Genomic DNA, 26,856 nt, shown 5'->3' on the forward strand with positions numbered 1-26,856 from the left:
TTATCATATTTATATATTGTCAGATCTAAAAAATAATTTTATCTGCATTATAACTGTAGGTAAATTTTATATAGGAACAAACTTTATTAATGTACTTTAAAAAGTTATTTAACTCATTAATAGTACCATCCCACACTACAAGGACATCATCAATAAATCTTAACATCTTAACTATATGTTTACTATGTTCACTTTCTAAAATATTGGCTATTTCCCAACCTTGCATAAACACATTAGCATAACTAGGGGCTAGAGCAGCAACCATCACAACACCAATTATTTGGACATGTACTTGATCATAGAACTCTAAATAATTATGGCTCAAAACTAAATCAATCATCTCCATTAATAACCCTACTGTACATGGGGCGAACACTTTAGATTCTAATAGTTCTACCCTTACTGTCCCCATTCCTTCCTTATTTGGAATCATGGTATACAAAGAATTGATATCCAATGTAACCAGTATATGCGAATCAGACACCTGAATCTCTTCCAGTTTTTTATGCAATCATAACTATTTTTTATATAAGTCTTGCCCCTTGGTACTACCATCTGTAGATGCTTGTCAGCAAACACTGACATCCATTCAGTTTTGCTATTTCTACTCACCACTATGGGTCTTAATGGTGGGGAATCTAGGTTTTTATGGATCTTTGGAATACCAAAGATCTTACTTATTTTTGGGTTGTTATTAAACAGATTTATTTTAGCTTTCTCATCAGTTCTTCCTGTATAGAACCATTCTTCCACACAGGAATCAATTAATGAAAATCCTTTTTTTACTTCTGACATATTCGCAGGTCTATAAAAACTTATATCAGATAACATTTCTTTCATTTTATTTTCATATTCACTTCTATCCATCAATACCATAGAACCACCCTTGTCAGCTTTAAAAATTAAAACATCTTCATTCTTGACTAAAGCATCTAAACATTCCTTTTCTTTTTTTGTTAGATTATAGTATCTAAAATTCGTATCATTATCTAACATTTCAAGCATCTGAAATTCACATACATTAAGGAATATTTCTAATTCTTTAATTAACAGTGGATTATAGCAATTTGGTTTATACATTTCATAATTACCTTGCATTTGTGCACCAAGTAAAATGCTCAAATTTAATTTCCTCACATAGTCTCTAATTTCATTGATCATCACCAACTTATTCGCTCTTTGCGCTGGAGCAAAATTCCACCCTTTACTTAACACACAACAATCTTCATAAGACAGTTTTTTACTGGATAGAGTAATAATTTTGAAATTTACAGTACCTAAGTCTTCCAGTATTGTTTTTCCTGTTCCAGCTTTTCCCTGGACCCTTTCTGCCATACCAGTTTTTTTGTGGCCGTTGCTGTTGTTTATTCGAATAATTAAATTTGTCATTGCTTCCATCTGCCATCACTTGAGCCCACGATCTCCCTTGATTGTCAATTCTTTGATACACATCAATAACGTGTTTATTTTCCACTATCACATTTCCTTTTTTCTGAGGTTCCATTACTGTCGGTTTGGTTTTGTTGGCCTCCTTTGTTTTTGGTCTAACTGCTTGTTCCATTGTTTTAGTTCCTTGTCTGACTCTGGGTTCCATTCTTTCATTAACCGTGGTTGTCTTTGAAATTTCAGCCACATTGGTTTTATTATTTAGTCTTTCAGACCTTCTTGTAGATCATTTTATGTGGGAAGAACTAAGAGAGAACTATACAAAAGAATTTATAAACATAATTATGCTATTAGTAATGGAGATACAAAAATGCTATGAGCAAATATTATGTTGATAAGAAATGTAAAATTAATTTTAAATGTATAGTTTTGGACACTGTGCATCAAAATATTAAGTTGGGAGGGTGGCCTAATGGGTTGGGAGGGTGGCCTAATGGTTAAGGTGTTTGCCTTACAAACACAAGATACAGGGTTTGAATCTCACAGGGGATAACTGGCTAGGCTTAAAATGGCTCACAAGAGCAGTTAGCCTAGTACTAACCTATGAACCTATGAAGTAAATGCTGAAGAAGAACTAGGTTGGCTTGAATATTGTTGGCAAGTCAAACTAAATGCTTGTTTCCCTCCAGGATTAAATAATAGGGAAGAGTTTGTAATGTATTTAAAAAGAAAGGGGTTGAAGCACTAATGTATGCATGGTTACTGTGCATTTTTATGTCACTGTGCTTTTAAATGTTAAATGGTGTTTTAAAATGTTATTTAATGTAGTATTTAAAGTATATTTTTTTATGGTAAAGCCATAGTCTGAAGAAGTCTCTTGCATAAGAGACGAAAGCACTTACTATTGGCTTGGATTATAATAAATTTCTTCGTACTGACACAGCTTTTTGTCTACCTTTTGGATAATAAACAACTGATTCAGTGAGACAGTAACATCTCCCTGGTACCTTAACTCTGATGTTATTAATAACATATTCATTCAACTCCAAAATGTAGGGGCAAAATTTACAGACTCCACATTTATACATATACTGACTCACCGGTGGGGTGTCAAGAGTGTTCAAATAAGTTCTTTAAAGTGGAACCCTTTCTAAAAATGCAGATTGGTTTTTCAAACAAGGTGTTAACAAATTCATTTTTATCCCTTAACAGGTTCCAGTTTTTAAAGAAGATATCCTTAACCAAAGAAAAGTTGTAGAAAAACTACATTGGTAATAAGAAGGAGGGTTACACTGCAAGCCTGTGGAGTGTTCACCCTCAATACGCCCTGAGGTCCTAGGGTTGAAATTAAGTGAATTGTTACAACAATATTCTGGGGTCTCAACCAATAAGGGGGATTCAGAATAAGTTTTGGTGGTCATTTGTCCTTCTAGAATTGGTGAAAAATGCCCATCACATCTTTTGTTCATAACCTCATCCATAATGTTGTTAATCGACCTAAGGGGGTACCCTCTCATAGAAAACATCTCCTTAAGTTTTGAACATTTGGCAAAAAATGTTTCCCATAAAGTAACCATGTGTGTGGCATGGACAAATTGTCCTTTGCTATCTTCAAATTTCCTCCAGTTCTGTGGTGACATCCACCCTAACCCTGGTCCCAACATCACTCAATTCCCATCATCAACCTATATTCCAGATTCATGAAATATGCTTAAATTTATCTCAGTAAACACACATAGCATGTACAACAAAATCTCTGAGTTACATACTTGGATAACTGCACACGCTCCTGGCATATTAGTAATCACTGAAACCTGGCTTAAACCACACATAAACGATACCAAAGAACTTCCTCCTCAGTTTAATATGTTCAGAGCTAATCGACTTAGAAAAGGAAGCAGTGTTGCAGTAATATATCCTGATTCTATCTCCTTAACCCCTCACAACCAATCCATACCCTCCTTTGATAAAGCTGAACTACTGACCACCTACCTTAAATTAAACAACAATAAAAGTCTCTGCATTACAGCTTTATACATACCTTTGGCAATAATTTATCAACTCTGGAAAGCATCCTATCATAGGTGTCAAAAAATATCTCTCTGTTAACATTAATATTAGGCAACGTCAACACTGACTGGCAGAAACTTAACTTATAATCCCCCACAGACAGCATAAACCTATTTGGATTTTCTCAAAATTACTTACCTAGCCTTTACCAGTTCTTCAAACCAAAATGGCTCAATTATTGACTGGATTTTGGTCTCCCATCCTAGCAATTTCTCTATATCCAAAACACCTCCAGTCTCTATCAGTGATCACCACCCCATCTGCACAACTAGCCTTATCTGTCATTCATGCAGACAACATACCTACAAGACCATAATAAACCTATCCAACTTTGACCAGCAGCACTTTACAAATATATTAAACTCCATTAATTGGCCTTCCCTTAAATACTTACCACTAGATGATGCAGTAGAACAATTTAATTTTACATTTCTAAACACCTTAGACAGTTTAGCTCACAGTAGAAGGAAAAGAGTCAAAACCAACTATACTCCTTGACTTTCTATCTATACCAGATCACTCCTGCAAGAGACAAGGCTTGGACAACTTACCTAAAACATAAGACTCATAATAATTTACAGCATTTCAAACCACTGTGTAACCGTGTAAAGAACAGGTTAATTTAGATAAAAAAATCTATACAAATCCAGTTCAAAAACCTTCTGGCACTCTATCAAAAAATACAACACCCAGAAAGTCAGTTCTCCCCAAAACACTCCTGTGATAGTACCTCACCTGGCATAGCATCTCAATTTAACTCTTGCCTTATTGATAGCATAGCTTCCATCACTAAAAAGTTCCCTCCCTCACCTCTACTTTCTCTCAGTCTCCTATTACCTGTCACTCAATGTTTTCCCTTCAACCAGTTCCCACTTCCTTCATCAAATCCTTCTTGTGCAAGCTCAAGCCATGTTCCCCGTCTGCAGACAATCTTCCTAATGAATTGCCTACCCAGTCTACATAATCATTAACAGATCTAGCAGGGACGCTTATATCTCCTCCCTGTGAAAAAATCCTTCATTCTTCCCCTCCACAAAGGTGGCACCTCCACAGAACTTTTTAACTTTAGGACAATTGCTATTCTTTCATCACTATCAAAACTTCTAGAAAAATGTATCCATATGCATAAACAACTTCTTCAATACCTACTTGACAATAATCTCTCTCCCACCCAGCATGGATTCAGACCAGCATACAGCACTATCACTGCTCTACTATCCTTTACTGACACTGTAACAATGCTTGTGACTCAGGAACTGTTTCTCTTATCTCTTCTTAGATCTATCCAAAGCCTTTGATACTGTCTCCCACCCCAAACTCTTATCCCAACTATCTCTTCTGGGCTTAACTGAAACATCCTTCCAAATAGTTCACTAGCTATCTCTATAACAAATATCACTCTGTCAAATGGAACTCTAACTTCTCTCCTTACTTACCAGTCAACACTGGGGTACCCCAAAGCTCAATACTAGGTACACTCCTCTTCAACATTTGTATTAATCACTTAATACTGCCACCAAACAAGCCACCCTAATTCAATATGCCAATGGCTATACATTAGTCTGCTCCATCAGGAATCTTTTTCATCTACAGAGCTTAACTCAAGATGCATTAAATTCCAGAGTCTTGGCTCACCAACAACCATCTACTACTTAACCCAAAAAAAAATATAAACGTCTACTATTTTTTTACCAACATAATTTTCTCCAGATACTTCTAACTTTGCTATTACTTCTCTTAACAAGAGTTTAGTCAATATGGTTTCACACACAAAACTGTTAGATGTAACTATTGACAACAGTTTTAAGTTTGACCTACATATCAGCAACAACATAAAAAAACTAATCAAAAATTGGAAATGATGTATAGGGCTAAAAACTGATCTCTAACTCTGCAAGAGTAACCCTTGCCACCACCGATCTCTCGCCTTCCCTTCTATATGCTTCACCTGTTCTAACTAATCTTCACTCTTTCCTCGAAGCAAAACTTAGTCAATGTTATAATAAAATAGCTACATTTGCCACAGGGCAGGCCCACTACTCTCACCACTGCTCTGCTCTCAAGTCCCTAATATGGCTCGAACTACCCCACCTTTTCACCTTTAATCAGCTAACATTAGTTCACAAAATACTTTACAACTCCTCATTTTCACAAACTATATCATCACTACTTTAACACTATATTCCATCTCATGACCTCTGCTCTTCTCAGAAGTATTTACTATCTATTTACAAACCTCAAAGATCTACCATTGTTAGTCTTTACTCTCACTGTGTTGCCAAATCATGGAATAGCATTCCAGAATCAATCTGACTTATACGCCACTACCATTTCTTCAAGCCTAGGCTGAAAGAACATCTAACCAATAACTGGATCTGCCCATGCTCCATGCCCTCTTAGCACTTTTTTCTATTCCCTTCTCCCCAGTCTTAGACTTTTTCTTGATCTATCCTACTATCCTTCCTGCATTACGTACATTCTAGCCTAACCTTTGTATAATTCCTTAACCTTATAATGTTCATTCTCTCTATTCTTACACTAATCTTTATCTATCCCAGAAATTATAACTGAAAATTACTACCCAAGTCTCTTGCCAGAAAGTGTATATAGTGTTTACGACTTGGTACTTATTTTGTAATATATTTTTCATGCATTATTATGTAACATACATATTAGGAACTCTCTTCTATCTTCTATATGATGTATGTTCAACTTTATTGTTTGCTTTATATTTGCTTATTTTCTTCTTTTATTGTATCCACAAATTGTACTCCTGTGTGATTGCTTTAGTCTTTGTAACCAATGTTGATTTGTAATTCTGTTTAATTGCACTTTTTAGCTTTTCTCCCAAGATCTCTGCTGAGAATGGGCTTGTACCCAGTCAAGCTTTCCTGGTAAACAAATGTCAAATAAATAATAAATAAATAAATATTGTTAGCCTCTCTCTCTCTCTCTCTCTCCCTAAAATGAGTTCTCCCAGTGGTAGCATATACGCACTACACTAAATAACAATGTAGCACCGCACAACCAAGAAGGGGGAAGGAAAATGTGTTAATACCAAACACCTTCAAGTTTGTCCCAATAGGTAGGAGGCAAAAACAAAGTAGATGAGCTTCAGCCTTAGCTATGAGACACATTTCAAGTATCTGTAAATGTACATAGGGCATCCAACAGTCAGGAAAAATCAGCTAGCAGTGATGGCCATGTATTCGTAATGCACTGCTAGTTTACTTGCAGACAATGTTCACACATTCTTAAGCCACTGTTAGCTTAGCCACATAACATATGCAATGCTGTAATCTCCTCTAGGACATGCTTGGGAATTGGAAATCAAAATATGGTCCAAATGAAAAAACACATTCCAAAGCAGCAATTCCAAGCGACCTGGATTTATGTCAAGAAAATTCAACTAAAGTTATCATTTTTTATCTTGCTGCTATCTGTTTTATGAGTTGGGAGCATCTAAGCTGCATGAATTATTTCTCCATGTTTTAAAACTGCATCAATATTTGAGTTGATGCTGCTTTTAATGTGCTCCAGAAGATTGAAAATACCTACAGCGGGATAGGTGGTATAATAAACAGAAATTGTAATAAACTGAAATAACCCATTGACTGTCAGTGACAAAGTACTACAAGGTACTACAAAAGGCAAAAGAACAAAATTATGAAGTCTTCTGTACTGGCAAGGGAGTTTAATTGAAATTATATATTCTAATTAAGGCAAGTTATGCCTGCCACTTTGGGTAAAGAAGAATTGTCCTTAATATACATTATTACTTCTTTTTTTGTGTATTCTGAAGAAAAATAGTCACTGGGTTTCACTGAAGCTGAAATATGCATTTGAGATAACAAAATATAATTTTCTACCTGTGCTCTTCTCACAGCCATTGCTGCATTTGTGACATTATCCAATGAGCAGAATCGTTTGTCATTATTCTTTCTAAATACCAGAAACATTGAATGTTAGAATCACATTTGCTGAGTGGAATGTATATTTGTAATTCTGGCAGTTTTAAATATTTCTTCTCAAGTCCTGTTACGTATTTAACTCAGGATATATACTGATGAACCACAATGTTGTCACTAAGCAGTTCTATACTGAAGGGGGGTTTATACATTTTTGTATCAAAATGTCTGAATCTATTAAAGTTAAAGGGTGTGCTTTCACCAAGTTGAAAGTGTTATACTATTTCTATTCCATAAAATCTTTTTCAGCCTCCCCTCACTTTTTGTTTCTTCCATTTAGGCACTTAGGCATCTTATACGGTTGTACGTGACTACAGTGTGTCTTCCTCAACTGTTTTGTTGTTTTGTCATAGGAATGAGCGCTGTAGGTGCAGGACTAGCTTCCATCTCATTGTGATTGGGTGGTTTCAGTTTTATGCCCCACATCTTTGAAAGTCCCTTGGAATGGACTTCTGACCTAGACTGCAGTAAGCTCCATCACTTCAGTAAAACCACAACCTAGTTCGCAGTTCTATCCCTCACAGAGTGAGGTGTCTTCTTTCACATCTCCAGGTTTCATCATGGATTTTAACTAAAGGAGACACCTTTCTCAGGGGTAACCCAGGTTTACCATCTGGTTAAGTGTTTTACTCTGAGCTGCATGGTAGGCAAATGGAGACAAAATGAATTAAGCCCTAGAATACAGGATGAATCCCATTAGCTGCTCACAATTTTAATTCTCTGCAGTATACTGCATGGAATTTCCAAGGTTCTATCATTTATTTATTTATTTACTTATTTATTTGATTTTTTAACCAGAAGTAGAGCATTGATCACATATGACAAATTTCAGAGTCTACCTAGGAAAGAAAAATGACACAAGAATGACATCGTGGTGGCACAAAAGAAAAACAGTTTGGGTCCACAGGTCTCAAACACATTCACCTGTGATTTAGAGTCCAGTGCACAAACCACTTCACCTTGGTGGCACAAAAATGAACAATTTGGACCAGCATACCTCAACCTCACAATCTGTAGTTTAGAGTGCAGTGCACAAGCAGAAAAAAATGTGAGAAGGCAATGCATCTTAACAAATGTGAAGATGATTTAAAGAAATCAGATGAGACTGGATCATTGGCTAGAAAACCAAGCTATGGGGGTACCCAGAAAATTTGTGGTTACCATTTTGGATGAAGTTAAACAAAAAAAGATTATCAGGTACATTTAAAGTCCTTTTAGGTACTGAAGTTGTGGTAGACCAGAATAACACCCATTCTAGGCAAACCAGGTTTCACAGGGCTCTGGTCTTGTCCTACAACTTACAATGTTTTGACATTAAAAATATTATTAAGAAACATTGGAGAATTTTTCATTTAGATTCTGAATTAAGAATGTTGTTTGGTGACAAACCTGAAGTAGTGTATAAAAAAGATGTTAGCTTGAAAGCATTGCTTGAAAGACCTACACATAAGGTAGAAAAGGGGGGGAATTTTAAATGTGGATGTTGTATGCAATGTAAACACATTTTAGAACAGGAGCATGTGGGCATTAAGGGTTTGGATATGATCAGACCTAAGAAAAAATACTACTGTTACACAAAAGGTGTGATTTACACTGCGCTATGTCAACTATGTGACAGGTTTTATATAGGAAAAACTAAAAGGGCCCTGAAATAAAGAATTTATCAACATTATTATGACATCAAGAACAAGGTTGACAGTAATGCTCTACATAAACACGTTGGTTTAAATTCCCAACACTTTTTAAAATTTTTTGTCATTGACAATGTTGATTTGTGTCATTGGGAGGGTTCCCATGGATGATTTTCTGGAGTATAAAAAAAGTATATGGAAGATCATGGCAAATGCAATGGAATTACCTGCTCTGAATGATCAGATATCATTAAGTGCACTACTTAAACTTAAAGCTGCTTACTTTTGTGAAGGTGATTTTTAGATGAAAGAGAGTTTTTTTTTTTATATTTTAAATTACATTATTTATGTTGGAAAGGTTTTTAATGTCTTACTCAGCTCACATTTTATTTGTTAATTAATTAATTGGTCAACCACTCTAGTGAAGGCATGATGTATTTAATGATTGTTTCTTGGTATTGTAATCATTCTGATGAAGTCCAGTTTACCTAAGATGAAAGCGCTAAATACATTTTTAAATTCAGCTGGCTGAGTTGTGGTCCATCAGTCCTTCATTGTTCCGTGTTATCATTTTCTAAGTTTGGCTTTTGTATGGTTCTAGGCTATGGGTAAAGAGTTAGGAACCAAAAGGCAAGAGATGGATAAAACCTGGTGGCTATAAAACATCTGGCAGTTGGAGCAGAGGTTAAGGTTGCAATTTATAGACCCTTTGGTACAGGGTTTGATTCCTTCAGCCCTCATTTGCCTCCTGTATGACCTTGAGCAAGTCAATTAACCAGACATTATTCCTTAGTTGCCCCGAAAACAGATTGTGTGCCTAGTGGGCCTACCTGGTTAACAAACAGGATTATTATTAACAATGGCATGGCTTAGATATTTATAGAGAAAACATGTATGTAGTGATTTCTAGAAACATGAGCATAATAAAAGATGAAACTGTGTGTCTACAGTTAATGTAATGTTGTGTTCAAACAGAGAACCACTTGAGAACAGAACAAAAAAGTAGACAATCTATTAACTAAAAAGATAGAATATCTACTTTGCTATTTTTAACTGCCTTTTGCATATTATTTTCTTAAGAATTCAGTTCTTAGTAACTGTGTCTCATGTGTGCAACCCATTCTGCTTATATTACACTGTTTTGTAATACATACTGTTTGTTTTCTTTATTATTGTTATTACTTCTTTCATTAGAATTAGTTACTTTTCCGTTCTTTCTTAATTTTTGTTTGTTTGCTTTCTGGCAATGATGTTATTTAATATTTGGCTGACTTTACTTGTAACTAGTTCATGGCTGAAAATAGTTTACCCATGAGCCATCAATAATCTTTTTTTTTTCATTTCACCATTTATCGAAAATTAAATATTAAAAATGGTGAGCCAAAAAAACTAAAAAAACAAACAAAAAACTTTTTCTGTGGATTAAGCCTTCCTGCTCTCTCAATGTGTGTCAGAATGACCTATTCCAACCCCTTGGACAAAGCACAGTGAAGAAGAGGAGAAATAATACAGAAAGCACACCTACAGTTCACACAACACAATACATTGAGGTGAAACTCACTGTGAAATTAAATTCTAGCACTTAAGTCACTTGATTACCAGTGCAGTGACCACCTGTAATTATGCCACTGAAAAGTAACTCTTTTGCTCTTATCCACTTACCTGTGCAAATTAAGTAAATAAATATAAGAATGGTGATATGAAGGGTGGTGGTTAATCAGATGTGAATTGAACAGAAAAAGGACAGAAATCTAATGAGCCAGGAAAAGAGTACAAATATAAGTTAAGGATTGGGAGGCACTAGGTAAAATTAATGCAAGAAAATGTAAAGCAGCTGCAGTTGAGAATGGATTGAACAGGGAAAGGAGACTGCAAGGAGGACAGTGATGAATGGGATGCCTGAATATAAGATGACCCATTATGAAAAATACTGGAAACAAGGAAAGGAAAAAGAGGATGAAGGAATGTGGTATGAGAACTGGTAGAGGCTAACACCAGGACATTCAAAACTGAATTTAGTGAGGAGAAATATAGCAGTGACATTAGTAAAGGCTATAGTACATCTCACAGTAGAACTGCAAACCATGCTTTATTAAAGTTAGTCTCAGTGTAGCTGCACATAGGGAAAGAAACAGTCTACTAAATGAAACAGTGATGGCAAGAAAAAAAAAGTTAACTGATTTGGAGGAAGTCATTCTAGAGGACACAAAGATCTGTAGCTTTCCAGATGTGTTGTATGGTGGTACATGCAAATACATGAGGGAAGAAAAGAAATAAAAGGGAAAAACATGAGGCAAGAAAAGAAATAAAAGGGGAAATACATGAGGCAAGAAAAGAAATAAAAGGGGAAATACATGAGGCAAGAAAAGAAATAAAAGGGGAAATACATGAGGCAAGAAAAGAAATAAAAGGGAAAAACATGAGGCAAGAAAAGAAATAAGAGGGGAAATACATGAGGCAAGAAAAGAAATAAGAGGGGAAATACATGAGGCAAGAAAAGAAATAAAAGGGGAAATACATGAGGTAAGAAAAGAAATAAAAGGGGAAATACATGAGGTAAGAAAAGAAATAAAAGGGGAAATACATGAGGCAAGAAAAGAAATAAAAGGGAAATACATGAGGCAAGAAAAGAAATAAAAGGGGAAATACATGAGGCAAGAAAAGAAATGAGGGGAAATACATGAGGCAAGAAAAGAAATAAAAGGGGAAATACATGAGGCAAGAAAAGAAATAAAAGGGGAAATACATGAGGCAACAAAAGAAATAAAAGGGGAAATAATTCAATAGGTTGCTGTTGGACTGATGCAAAGAGTAGGGTGTATAGTAGCAGGGTGAAGAGGCATTACATTAGAAGGTCAGAGTACACATACCAGGGATAACTTGCACCTACGTTTAACTGTTAAGTAGGTGCTGAAAGCTAGACTAACAAAATCTGAGAGAATAAGAAACCCTTTAATATGAAAAGGACGCAACGTCATTAGTGCTATCATAGAATAAGTATATACAATGCCGCCAACAAAAATATTTGAAAAAAGTACCTTCACCTTTGACAGCATACAACTTCATGCCCATTTCTATACCATGACCCCTAATCAAAATATTTGAAAAAAAAAATATTTATTTATTTGACATTTGTTAACTGAATTAGTCCGACTAGGCTGCAGAGCCCTTTTTCAATGGAAACCCAAGTAGAAAAGCTCCAGAGACAAACAAATACAAAAACAAAACATCATACAATATTAATGTACAAGTGTATATACACAGAAGAAACAGAAAACAAGTTATAAATGAACATGTTAGAATATAAGAGTAATACTGAGGGTTTAAACAGCCATGGTACATATTAAGTATATAAAATATAACATAAAAAATTAGATTCTATCTAACAATTACTATCATAGAGAAATTCAAGGTTGGTAGAATATCATAAAGACCTTAAATGAGTAGTTGTGGCAAAGTGTGAGAGCTGAGAGGGGAAGGGGAAGAGGAGCTGGAGTAGTTTAGGTGAGAGTGGGACAAGGACATCCTATGTAATCAAACCGTTTTATCATATTAATAAGTATAGTCGCCTTACAGACTGCCAACATGGCTTTAATATATATATATATATATATATATATATATATATATATATATATATATATATATATATATATATATATATATATATATATATATATATATATATATATATATATTCAAAATACAAATTAAGTCAGGGAAAAGTGGCAGGTTCAGGTGGCATCACATCAGATTTTTTCGTAATGGTGGGTGTATTAGGGTAGAAACATCTTAATATGGAGAGAAGAGAAGCATATCCCAAATAACTAAGGAATAAATCTTTTAGTGCCAGTGCCCAAGAATAAAGACAGGAGATATTCACAAATGCATGTAGTATAGAGTTATCAAACCCCTGTCCTACTGATTGATAAATGAATACTCAGGGCAGTGGTCAGTAAGCTGGGAAATGAGTAGTTCAGATTTAGATTGTGGTACACTACAACTGACCTGATGTTTGCAATGAAAAAGGCAGCAGAGAAGAAGCTGGAGACGAGGACAGAGACCACCTGGAAATTCCATGGACATGGAGAAAACATATGATGAGAAAACTGATTTGTGAACTACTGTGATGATTCAAAGACCTGGAAACATTGGTAGAATTAGTGCAGGCTATGTATATAGATCCAATAACATAAGTACAAACAATGTTTAGCCTAACAGAGGAGTTCCCAGTGGGACCAGGTGTACATCAGGGTTCATCAATGAACCCACTCCTGTTTATACTGGCGATGTCCAAGGAATCTGAAAAGTAAGGTGTAACAATAGTGTGACTAGTACCTCTGTATAGCAAAGAAACCTGGGAAGTGAAGACAGAGGAGCTGATGAAGCTTGAGGTGATGGAGATGAAGGATATGATATGGTTGGTAGGATGCACACTGTGGGACAGATGAAGGAAAGAAGATATCAGGGCTGAAGGTTAAATAGCCCTAATTGCACAGAAGATCAAGGACAGCAGATCATGTTGCTTTGGTCATGTTTGCAGGAAAGCAGAAAATTATTTGGTAAAGCAGATTTAGGGGAAACAAGAAGAAGGCAACAGGAGACAAAAATAGCTAACAAAGAGATTAATGGGTTGCATGAGGGAAGACTTACAAAGTGACTGTTGAGAAATGTTCAACAGTAGTACTGAGTCACGAGAGACAGTGACAGTTGAAACAAGACCCTCACCCCAGGGAAACATGGAAAAAATGAAGACAATGATGTCAATAATGATACTTACTCACTCACTGTGAGTTACTTTCACTGTATAGCAAAACTGCATGTAGTTTTCCACTAACTGGAATATTAATTTTATACATAACCATATTTACTATACAAACCATTAAGTATGTGTTCTTCTTAGTACGGACTCCATCTTTGTAAAGTTGCACCCTTATAGTGTTAACATTCTTCTTGTAACAGCTACTAGTAATCGATAGTATGTTTGCCTTTTTGGCTGGGTCTTGGCTGAGATGGGTCCAGATATCAGCCCACCTACTCAGTTAACAAATAAATAAATAAAATGAAAAAAATGTGTAACTGTCTCAGCCTTTTCTCCTGCAGGAGACACCTACCTCAGGTAGCTGGCTGGCTAGTGTAGTACAGAGCTATAATGCTGAATTTGGTTTTGCTTTGTGTTTCCAGATAATTACAGCTCTGCTGTACTGAATTCATTCTTTGCTGAGCTCATCCTGTTTAGTACCCTGTTTGTGTTACAGATTTTCCCCTTCAGGACACTTTTGCAGCAGGGCCTAGCCAATTTCCATCCTCCAAAATCAGTCAGCTAGCAGTGGTCCCTCCTGTCCCTATGCCAATTACGTTAGCACCCAAACAACAATACCAGTGAATCTGTATTTACCAGGGCACCATCTGCATACACCAAGAAGGTGGCTGGTAGAAGCTAGACTTTATATGTGAAGATATAAAGGTCCTATATAAAGTAGACTCATTGTCTGTTAAGATCATCCACATGCTGCATTTCCTGTGTAGCTGCTTCTACCATTAGAAGCTGCACATGATTTTATCAGATAATGAAGACACAGGGTGAGAATGGAGAAATCTTAATTTGACTGCCATCAATGTAAATGGATGGTAGGATAACGTCTGAATCAATCAATCAGCAGCAATGCTCATGCCACAGTAAAGTTTCCAATCTTTGTACAAGGAAATAAAAGAATGACAAGAGACTGCTTTATCAAATAAAAAATAAATAAAGGATGAAATCTTCTGTCAGAAAAAGAAAGAAATGCAGGGGAATAAAGGAAAACAAGTTGGATAAAGGTGGAGGTTAAGGCAAACGGATTTGTGAGATGCATACAACAGGATGCAATTTTGGTATGATGATAAAGTCAGAAAAATCAGTCCAGTATATCTGACATGAGAAGGCAATAATGGTAAGAGAAATGAAGCAGTAAAGTATGCACAAAATAAATCAAATTTACTGGGGAATGTAGGAAGGCATACTTGGACACTGGATTACTATAAAGATGTGAGGAGATCATAAGGAAGGTGGATATCAAGATGGAATGCTGACTAAATTATTTAACTCTGTATAATGTCCCTGTGTATGATGCATACAGACAAGTACAGATGAACAGATGGAACAGCAACTGTAACTTCATAAAATAAGAAAAGTGAATCCAGTACCAGATCGCACAACTATTTTTATTGTTAAAAACAAATAAGCGCTTTTGTCCCGAGCTTAGTGTATAGGAGCTTCATCAGATTTACCTGATGAAGTTCCTATACACTAAGCACGGGGCAAAAGCGCTTATTTGTTTTTAACAATAAAAATAGTTGTGCAATCTGATACTGCATTTGCTTTTCTTATTTTTTGTTTGGAACTGTTTACAGTTTGTTGGTCAACTATAATTTCATAGTTTTATAGTAGTCCTTTACTGTACTGTTAGTGCTGAAGACCATCAAGAAATGCAGTCTCATTGATGTAGTAACAGAACTTTCGTGATCCAACACAAGTATCTTTTCAGGACAGTGCAGTGGTGCAGCGGTAGCATTGTCGCCTCACAGCAAGAGGTTCTCCGGTTCGATTCTTGGCTGGAGTGCCTTCTGTGCAAAGTCTGCATGTCTTTCCTAGATTCGTGTGGGTTGACTCCAGGTGCTCCTGTTTCCTCCCACATTTCAAAGGCAAGTGTCTGGAGCATTTCTCTCCGGGCCTTCACTGAAAATTGGCTTCATTCCAAGTCAGACTTGCCTGGTAAATAAATGTTAAATAAATAAGTATCTAAAAATGACTTAAATGCCTCAAAAGGCACAACATTCCAAATATCAACAGAAATGTGATTTTAATTATAATGGACCCTGCTATGTAAGAAGTCTAATCTATTCATAGGTTCACAGGTATATACTAGGCTAACGACCACCAGGGCCTTTATAAGCCTAGCAGTGCAACCTAACTCAAATGTGTCTCTGTGTATCATGGGCATTTAATAGGAGAGGATATGTTAGGATGTTTCTAAAGGTTGTGTGTGTTGGGGGATATGTTAGTTACAGCATAGTTACTGTCTGTCCCTATCTACAGACCCTAGGTGAATTTCCAATATCTCATCCAGTGGTCAAAGTTACAGTTAAATAGGGTTAGGAATGGACTCTGCTTCACATGGATGGGGAGCCTGTTCCTCTGAGACACATATCTGTATCAATAACATGTACTATTTATATGGCAGGCAAAATTTAAAGCCTTGGATCTATTGTTTCTGATGCTGTTCATTTTACAGAAGTGCAAAAGTTCCATCAAAGCTGGAGCCAAGGATGACTTGTATGCCAGGCATAAATCACCTTTCAGTAACCTGTAAGAGTCAAGTATAAAGATAGGGCTTTAAGGTGATCCATACAGGACAATGTGTTTAGCCCCTAGATTCTGTTGGTGAGGAGCCTTTGTGGGTGTTCCAACTGTTGCATATATCTGGTCAGGTAAATGCCGAAGGGGGCATTATACTCAATGATGGGTCTGATAAGGGCTGAATATAATGGTAGTATGACTTTCATGGACCTGGATACTATGTCCATACTTATAAGATAGGTGACCTAGAATGATTTTCTTTCTACCTTGGCCATATGTTGGTCAAAGGCCAGGTTACTATCTACATCTATTCCAAGATCTCTGACTATCAGGACAATTCTTAGGGGTGTTTAATTGATGGAGCAATTAGGCTGAGTGGTTGTTTTCTCAAAAGACACTGTAATTTATTTCTTGACATTGAGTTTTAATCCGTGACTTTGGCACCAGTCATTTATCTGTGTTAGATGCTCTTGTAAGATGTTTGTGTCATGGGGGAATCTATAATAGCTCCCAATTATCAGTCATCTGTAAACTTGTCATGCCCAAAGCCCTTGCCATTACCTTTACCTTTGAGAAACCAATGCCAAATAGGAGCAGTCATGGCATGCAGCCCAGACAAATCACACTTGTGACCAATCTCTTAGTGGAGGTGGCCTATCTAGTCCTGACTTCCTGGGTCCTATCTGTGAAACAGCTGGCAATCCAGTGAGTTATGTAAGGGTTTATGTCCAGTCTGGTGTGTTTGTCAACTATACCTGAGTGGAGAATTGTATCAAACAGCTTGGCTAGGTCCAGGTAGGTGGCATGCACCATTTTCTCCTCATCTATTGCCTTGGTGACCTTCTCAAAGGAATCCACTTGGTTTACTAGGTGTGAGTTTTCCTTGACAAAGCCAAACTGGGTTAGGTCCAGTGTCTAAAGGTTGCCTATGTCTTTGTTGGTCATTTCCATGATAATTCATTCCCTGGCTTTGCAAATTAGACTAGTCAGACTAATGGGGCTGTAGTTTCTGGAATAAGGGCATGGTCCACCCTTGTGAATTGGGATAAAGTTTAAAAGTGGTTTAAAGCCACGGACAGCACACCAACAGTGCAAGATTATAATGCCTTCCACACATTTAGACCAGCTGCTTCACAAGCAGGGACTAAAGGTGGAAGTGCCTCTATTTACATCAAAAATAAATATACTTCAAGGCTGGCAAAACAAGACAATGCACTTGAGCTGCTCCATGTTCAAATCACCATAGGTAAAACCCAATACCACTTCCTTGCAAGCTATAGGTCCCCCTCTATGACCCAGGAAACCCATACCATGTTATAAGAAACACTAACCATACAACCCAATACTATATTCATGGGTGACTCACTATTAACCGGGAAACCTATACGACATCAAATGTACATGCATAGAGATTCCTGGATTTTGTAAACACAAACTCCCTGGAACAGATAGTCAATACACCAACCAGGGGTGAAATCATACTGGATCGGGTCCTCGCTAATATGGGAGACTGCTGCACACCCCCTACTGTAATGCCTTCCCTGGTAAGGTCAGACCACAAAATGGTCCCCTTTGAGGTAAAAATAAAACCTAGGCCCCCAGCTAAACCGGGAATATTCAGGAACTATTCTAAGGCTTACCTCCTGCTATTAGGTGAGAACCTGGGCAAAAATTAGGAGGTGCAGCACCCAGCAGGATAAAAGCACTCTCATTAAACTAAACAAACAACTCAGAGGACAAATAAAGTCTACTAAAGCCAAATGTGAGGGAAGTTTGGCCTTCCAGGCCAAGGAAAACCACAATACAGTCTTGTATTATATTTAACCTGCTACTTATTTTTTTTTTTATGTATAACGTAACTGTGTTTTGTTTCTACGTGGAGCTTTTCTCCCCGGGCCTCTGCTGAAAATGGAAATATATCCAGTCAGACCAGCCCGGTAAACAAATGTAAAATAAAAAATAAAATAAAAAAATAAAAACCTGCCAAAATTGCAAGCCCCTATAAACCCTGAGAACACTTCTGCATATGCAGAACTATTCACAAAAACCCTGCACAAGCATGTTAATAGCTGCATAGAGGCAGCTGTACCCACTAGGAAGAAATACAGAACTAACTCAAAAATAAGCCACCCTGGTAAAATCACATAATAAACTGGATGTATAACAGGAGGAAGAAAATCATGGCAAAAATTAGGAGGTGCAGCACCCAGCAGGATAAAAGCACTCTCATTAAACTAAACAAACAACTCAGAGGACAAATAAAGTCTACTAAAGCCAAATGTGAGGGAAGTTTGGCCTTCCAGGCCAAGGAAAACCACAATGCATTCTTTAGCTATGTCCCAACCTCAAAGGCAATAACCAATTGTGTGCAGAGCTCATGGTAAATGGAACCACCTATACTGACCCAGAAGATATAGCAAACCTCCTGGCTGATACAGTCAGTTGCAGCTTTACTCCTCTCTCCCCCTCAACCTTCCTTCAGGAAATATCATCAAATATAACTCCCCCTGCTATCACTAGAAAACAGGTCCTTAATGCTCTCTTTAAGATCAAGAACACTACATCAATGGGCCCAGACAATATCCCAGGATCACTTCTAAATAGTATGAAACATGACCCATTAGGGCCTCTGGAATTACTATTTAACTGTAGCCTCCAAACAGGCTTCATGCCTCATGAATGGAGAAAGGCAACAGTCATCCCTCTGCACAAAGGTGGGCCATCTGCAGACCCTGAAAACAAAAGACCCATAAGCCTCACTAGTCTTGTATGGCAAGCCATGGAAAGAATTATCATGGAGATGATTAACAGAGATATAGTAAACCACCAGACACTGGACCTAACTCAGTTTGGTTTTGTCAAGAGCAGATCATGCCTACTCAACCTGGTGGACTTCTTAGAGAAGGTCACCAAAGCAATGGATGAGGGCAAAGTCATTCACACTGCCTACCTTGACCTGACCAAAACATTTGACACAATACCCCACTCGGGCATTTTTGACAAACTCAGGAGGTTAGGTACAAACCCGTATGTCACCCAGTGGATAGACAACTGGCTCACAGACAGGACCCAGAAAGTTAGAACTGGGGAATCCACCTCTACAAAGAGGCCAGTCAAAAGTGGAATCCTTCAGGGATCAGTCCTTGGACCACTCCTTTTTGGTATTTACTTCTCAGAAGTAAAGGCCAATGTCAGTGGTCTCTGACTGACTAAATTTGCAGATGATTGCAAATTAGGAACTGTCTTTGAATCTCATACTGACACAAATGTTCTCCAAGAGGGGCTGACACAGACAAGCAACTGGTGTCAGAGCCATGGACTAAAACTAAATGCCAAGAAATGCATAATAGTATCCTTTGGGAAGTCATCCACCCCTGGTAACTATCATAGGTTCATAGGTTCATAGGTTCATACTAGGCTATCTGCCCGAGGGCATTTATAAGCCTAGCCCATAGTTTTGTGGCTTACGCCACCCCTTTAGTTTGGAGAAACTATGCCCATTATTTTGCTGTGCCTCTGTCGAGCAGTGACACTGAGGTAACCCCTGGGGTGTATCTGTGATCTCCCATCCATTGGTCAAGATTCCTCTTGAACAAGGCCAGCGAGGTGCTCTGCCTCACATAAACCGGGATTTTGTTCCACAGCATAGGGAGTCTTTGGGTGATGAATCTATCCCTCCAGCACGTCCTATTAATAACCGTGTCGAGGTTTAAGTCTCCCGCCCTTGTGGCTCTGAGGGATCTAGATTTTTTGAGATGAAGCATGTTCATCAAATCTGGGTTTGACATGGCCTTGTATGTCAGGCATAGGTCACCTCTGAGCAAGCGGTAAGCAACTGAATATAACTGGAGTTCTTTCAGTCGGGCAGCATAAGACAGATTTTTGAGACCCTTTATCCTTTTGGTGAGGAACTTTTGTGGCCTCTCCAGCTGCTGCAAGTGTCGGGTCAGATACATTCTGAATGGGGCATTGTACTCGATCATTGGTCTGATGAGTGATGAGTATAGGGAGACTATGACTTCCCTTGATCTAGATGTGAATCCCTTCATGATAAGGTGGGCAATGTAGAAGGTCTTCCTAACTACTTTTGCAATATGAGTGTCGAATGAAAGGCTACTGTCAACCTGGGTTCCCAGGTCCCTAATAACTTCTTCTGTGTTCAGGGATTGCCACCTATATGGTAGCTAGGGGTAACCTTATTTTTCCCGAAGGGTATGACTATGCATTTCTTGGCATTTAACTTTAGGCCATGGCTCTGGCACCAGTTATCCGTTTCTGTGAGACCCTTCTGAAGGATATCTGTGTCGGATGTGTTTTCAACTACGGCCCAGTTTGCAGTCATCTGCAAACTTTGTCAGCCATAACCCTCCTGTGTTTGCTTGTACTTCAGAAAAGTAGATGCCAAACAAGAGTGGGCCCAGGACTGAGCCCTGTGGGACACCACTTGTGACAGGCTTTGAGTCTGACATGGCGCCAGCAACTCTGACCCTGTGGGTTCTGTCACTCAGCCAGTTTGCAACCCATCTTGTAATGTATGGGTTTACATTTAAGTTGATGAGTTTTTCAATGCTACCCGAGTGAGGTATTGTATCAAAAGCCTTCGCCAGGTCTAGGTAGGCTGTATGGACTGCCTTTCCCTCGTCAATGGCCTTGGTGACTGTTTCGAAAAAGTCAACCAAGTTTAAAAGGCATGATCTGCCTTTGACAAAGCCAAACTGGGTTGAATCCAAAGTCTGCAAGTTCCCTATGTCTTTATTTATGAGATCCATTATGATCCTCTCCATGGCTTTGCAGATAAGGCTTGTCAAGCTAATGGGACGGTAATTTCCAGGGTCGGTGGAGGCACCGCCTTTGTGGAGTGGGACCACAGTGGCTGTGTGCTACTCCCTGGGTACGTATCCGGAGGTGAGACTAAGATTAAACAGCTGTCCTAACTGTGGGTTTAATTCCTCGTTGAGTTCATGGAGCACACAGCCGGGGACACCATCAGGTCCCATGGATGCTGTGTTCTTTGCCTTGGAGAGAGCAGTTCTCACCTGGGCGTTAGAGATGTTTGGGGGGCTACAATCATTTGGTATAGATATCTCTCCTTTGCTGGGGGAGAAGTTTGCACTGAACCTGTCAGCCAGTATGTTGGCAATGTCTGTAGGATCAGTAATCTTCACATCATTTTGAACTAATTCTGAGCATATCTGGGAGCTTCCTCCTAGGTTTCTGACATAGCTAAAGAATGCCTTATGGTTGTCTTTAGAGTCCTTAGCTATTTTTTTCTCAAAATTAGCTTTGGATGATTTTATGAGAGCTCTTAGCTTTTACTTATAGTGATCAGCGGTGTCTTACCTTTTAAGGATTTTGCTCTATCTTGTAGTAGCTTTCTCCTTTTGTTGTAGAGTTTGTTTATGGCTGGGGTCCACCAGACTGGACACTTGCCTTTGGTACAAAGAGTCTTTGTTTTGCTTGGGATTGCCTGATCCATGCAGCCCTGCAGGTGCTGGTAGAAGGCATTTGTAAGTGATTCAGCGGTTTGAGTAATGTTAACCGCCGGCTCAGGGGCCTTAAAGGAGACCACACTAGTCTTTAGAAGTGTGAAGTCGGCTTTCGAGAAGTTCTTTACTGTGGTCTTTTTCATTTCGGTGGGGGCGGGATGAGGACCTCCAGCGAGATTAGTTTGTGATCAGATCTCACCAGTGAGGGGTATACTTCCGGCGTTGAACATTGTGCTCCCATGTTCGTGATGATGAGATCAAGTATGTTTTCTCCTCTTGTGGGATGGTGACTAGTTGTTCCATGGCATTTGAGTTTATGAATTCCAGGAACTTTTGGGCTAGAGTGTTTGGGCTTGAGTAGTGTTCCCAGTCTATATTAGGGTAGTTGAAGTCACCTAGTATGATGGTGTTCGGAGATACATTTATCCCTCCAGTGTTTTCAGGAAGGCCATATGAGGTTCCTGAGTTTGCGGAGGTGGCCTGTAACATGCTACAAATTGCAGAGCAGTCTTGCCTATGGTTAATTGCACCTGGATGGTTTCCGATGCATCGTGCGATGCCACCAATCTTGAGGTGTGGGTGTCCTTGATGAATATGGATACCCCTCCTCCTTTCTTGGTATTGTCCGGGTTTTGGGGCCGGAACGCATGATATGAGGTAAAACCTGATAGCGCTGGGGTGCTCTCAGGAGCCTTGAACCAGGTTTCTGTCACAGCACAGACATCGATGTTCTCCATACTGAGAAGGGCCTCGAGTGCGTGCATCTTGAGGTTGAGACTTCTGGCATTGAGCAGCATTACCCTTAGTTTTTTTTCTTTGTTTTGTTCTAGGGTGGTAGGTTTAGAATTTGAGCCTTGCCTAAAAAAGGCACTATGGGGTGGCAACAGCCTTTGCCAAAATCCGGAATCCCAGGGGTGACAAGTGCAAGCTGTCCCTTGCGAAGCAGCATGGCTTGTCCAGCATGTCATCCCAGGCAGACAGACATTGGATCCCCTTTGAATGACACCAGAGTTTAAGCCAATTGTTAAAGCTGATCATCTTATCTCTGTATTGTGGCATCATTCTTGGTGAAGGTAGGATACTGCTCAAGGTCAGGGTCATACCTGCTTGGGCTACATAATCAGAGAGCTCCTCTATGTCTCTTTTCATGTAGTCCAAGGAGGTATCATATTGACAATACACCCTTTGGAGTTGACCCAGTAGTCAGGGACTTAGAGACACACATAGATAGCAATCTAGCCTTTGATCATCACGTGTCTACAGTGGTGAGGAAATCATTCTGTATTGCGCAGCTTATAAACAAAGGTATGGCATCTAAGTCTAAGAAATTCATTGTTCCACTGTAGTCGTCATTCATCAGACCTATCATTGAGTACAATGCCTCCTTTGGTATGTACCTAACCAGGCATATCCAACAACTGGAATGTCCACCAAGGTTCCTCACTAAAAGAATACATGGCGTAAGTAATATGCCCTATGCTGACCACCTCAATGCCCTATCCCTGTATTCTGTGTCTTACAAGCTTTTGAGGGGAGATCTATGCCTGGCATACAGGGCATTGTTAGACCCAACTCTGATGAACCTCATGCATATCCACAAAACAAACAGTACCAGAATTACCCATTCTACAGACTTAAACCTTGCCTGTGATATAAATAGAACCTGCTGGAGAGATAGGTATGTATCACAGAGACTACCCCATCTATGGAACAGGCTCCCCATCCATGTGAAGCAGAGTTCCTCCCTAACCCAAGTCAAGTGCAACTTGGACAGTTGGATGGGAAACTGGAAATTCATCCCTGGATTGGCACCTATGTCTGTAATGCAAACAGGTAACCTTTAAATGGTTGATCTCCCAGGCCCATGCTTACACTTATCAAGGGTGTCATAACTTGTCAGAGATTCAGGATGCATGGCTAGGCTTAAAAAGGCCCTTGTGGTCATTAGCCTAGTAAATACTTATGAATATATGAACCAATAACCATTGCAGTCCTCCATTTCCACAGTACAAAGCCTGTTTTGAGGCTATAGTTGAAAACTGACACAAGTGGTCCTGATAGATCGTGTTTCAAATTATTTAGGAGGGGATCCCGGGATGTTGTTGGGGCCCATTGGCTTTAGCAAGCATGACCAGGACCTGCTCCATCCCAATAGTTGTGGGGGGTATGCTAATACACATTTCATGGGAGAAACAGGGGGTAGTGGGGTGAAGTTTGAGATGAATTTGTCAGCCAGCAGATTTGCTATGTCACTTTGCTCAGTGAAGGTGGTACCATTGACCATCTGTTCAGCACACTGCTGTGTGCTGCCTTTATGGTTACTGCCATAGCTGTAGAAGGCCTTGTTGTTGTCTTTAGCCTGTGAGGCTATCTTGACCTCATAACTGGCCTCATTGGACTTAATTAACCCTCTTAGTTCCATGTTTAGTTTAATTAGAGAGCGCTTATTATGGGAGTTGATCTTCCTGATTTTAGTTATGACTTTTCTGTTAGGGTTAGGAGTCCACCAGTGTGGTTTGTTTGTAGAATTCGATTAAGGCTTATGTCTAGTAGGAACAGTAGCCACTATATAGCCTTTTACAAGTATTGTTAATACAGATTATATATTTAAAAAACTTGACATCTTGTTTTTCTTAAGTTGGAAATTATTTCAAGGCCAAATGCAACCCTTAAGAATTTATCATGAATAGACTTACCTGCCAACTGTACATTTGCCCTTCTTGGACAATAATGAGTGAAATGTTTTTAACCTTTCACTGTATGTGAACTCCCTTAATAATGCTATATATTTTGAAAAATGTTGTACTGTGTGCAAAAGACTTATATCTGACACAGCATAAGCACAAAATTTTGAATTATAATCTGCAATAGGTCAAACATTTATATACATTTGCTAATGTTTATAATCCCCTGATATTATTACACTGAATAATAGACCCCTTTGTATCATAGCCTGACACTTTATATTTAGTGCATGATCTTTAAAGCAAGAGGTTGGTAACACCCAACAACAGACAAGGGGAATCTTTCAAAGCAATTTACTATGCAAGAACTAAAGAATGAATTCAGTGAACTTTTGAGGAAACACACTGAGTTTACTATCATTAATTGTGTGCTGTTTAGTTGACATGCAAGCAATCTAAACTACAAGGTCTAAAGCATTAGGATGTTATAGTCTCAAAACGTCAACATTCTTGAGGACACAAAACACATAAAAATAACTTTTTGCATAGAAAGAAATAGGGACTTCCCCTCCCCCCGACCCCCCACTCTGATCTCTACATATTTATACTCTATGGGTGCATAAACTCAGCGCTGAATGAGAAGATGGAAAATAAAATTAAAACCCAATACCTTCTCCCTCTTCTCCAGGTCCACAATGCAATCACTGTGAAATACTGACAGCAGGAAACGTAGGATGTCCTTCGTGGTTCACTGTTGCAGTCATCACTGTAGGGTTCTTCCTGCCAGCAGCAGCCCTCGATCGGCCAGAATCCCAAAGTCTGGATTGGGCGCCAGCTGAGGTCGCCTTTATCCTGACGTCAATGCGTCTGAAGGTATAAAGGACCCCAGCTGACACCATTTCCCCAGTCTTTCTTGCCGCGCAGTGCCTTGCAGTTCACTAATGCCGGTCGGCCAGTTCCTGTTTGTTTTTGGATCTAATCCCAGGATTTTCGTTTTTTACAGATAAGTTCCCCATTGGGGAGGTCTTTTTCTTGCTCCAGTCAGATGACAGAAAAAGTTAATAATTGTATTTCTTGTGGGAAACAAATACCTCATAGGGATTTTCACTCTTACTGTATTCCCTGTTTGGGTCCTGACCACGATGTTGCTAATTGTGTGTTTTGTGCTAGGTTCAATCAGCGTACTATTAGGCACAGATATAACTTTGCTTTTTATTATTTTGGAAAAAGGTTTAATTATAATATGTCTTCGGATTCTTTTCCTGTTTCTGGGGTATGTAAGAGGCGCAGGGATTCAGACAGGCCTTCGAGGTCCACCGCTAAGGATATTACTCAATTATTGCCAGTTGCTGGTTCGTCGGTCATCAGTGAGGTGCCTTTGCAGCCCCTGTCGTCCGCCTCTTTTGAACCAATTGCCTGTACCAACTCCGGTGTGGAGCTGATGGGGTCTTCAGCATTGCCAGGGTCTGGACCTTCAGATACTGCTCCCTCAGTTGGGTCCAGAGCCGGTAGGCAGGTACCGGCTTCTGAGGGAGTTCTTAGGCCTTCCCCGCCTCCCGTGAATGTGGATTCTGGTTTACATGCTAAATCTAAGTCTAAAACTAAAGTGAAGTGGTTTGCACAGGCGCCTTTTGATCAAGGTTCTAGGCCTCAGAAGCAGATGCTTCGGATGGCTGAAGATCTCTTAACTATGATCAGGGGTTCTCATCCCCCTCCTGACAAAAAGCCTAGATTACAGTCAGATTATGATTCTTCAGACCAAATTTCTGTTCCTTCTGCTTCCTCCCTTGAGCAGGATTATTCTTTACCTCTTTATGAGGATTCTGATGCTGAGGATTCCTTTCCTTCCGCCTCCCCCCCTGAGGATTACTCTTTTGGTGAAACTCTGCATGATATGAGGGTGCATTTTCACTGGGAAGGGCAGGAATTTTCTGACTCCAAGAAAAGGCTTAGGGATTTTCTTCTTCTCCCACAGCATAAGCCTCTGGCTATTCCCCCTGTATTAGACATTGTTGATGATGTTTTCTCGGAAGCTTCTCTCTCTCCTGATTCTTTTCCCCCTACTCCGGCCAAACCAAATAGTTATTATAGGGTTCCAGATTCTCATAAATTTCTTTTTAAAAATCTTTCACCTGATCCAGAAACTATTTCTCAGGGTCCTAAGGGGGTTAAAGCAGCCTCTGCTAAACATCCTATTCCCTTCGACCATGAGTCCAGGGCTTTGGAGAGATGGGGTAAAAAGGTTTATACTTCTGCTACGTTGTCTATTAGGGTTTTAAACTGTCAATTTCA

Source organism: Protopterus annectens, chromosome 1.part1 (assembly GCF_019279795.1).
Source record: "Protopterus annectens isolate FY-2018-M chromosome 1.part1, PAN1.0, whole genome shotgun sequence".
NCBI classification, from domain to species: Eukaryota; Metazoa; Chordata; order Ceratodontiformes; family Protopteridae; genus Protopterus; species Protopterus annectens.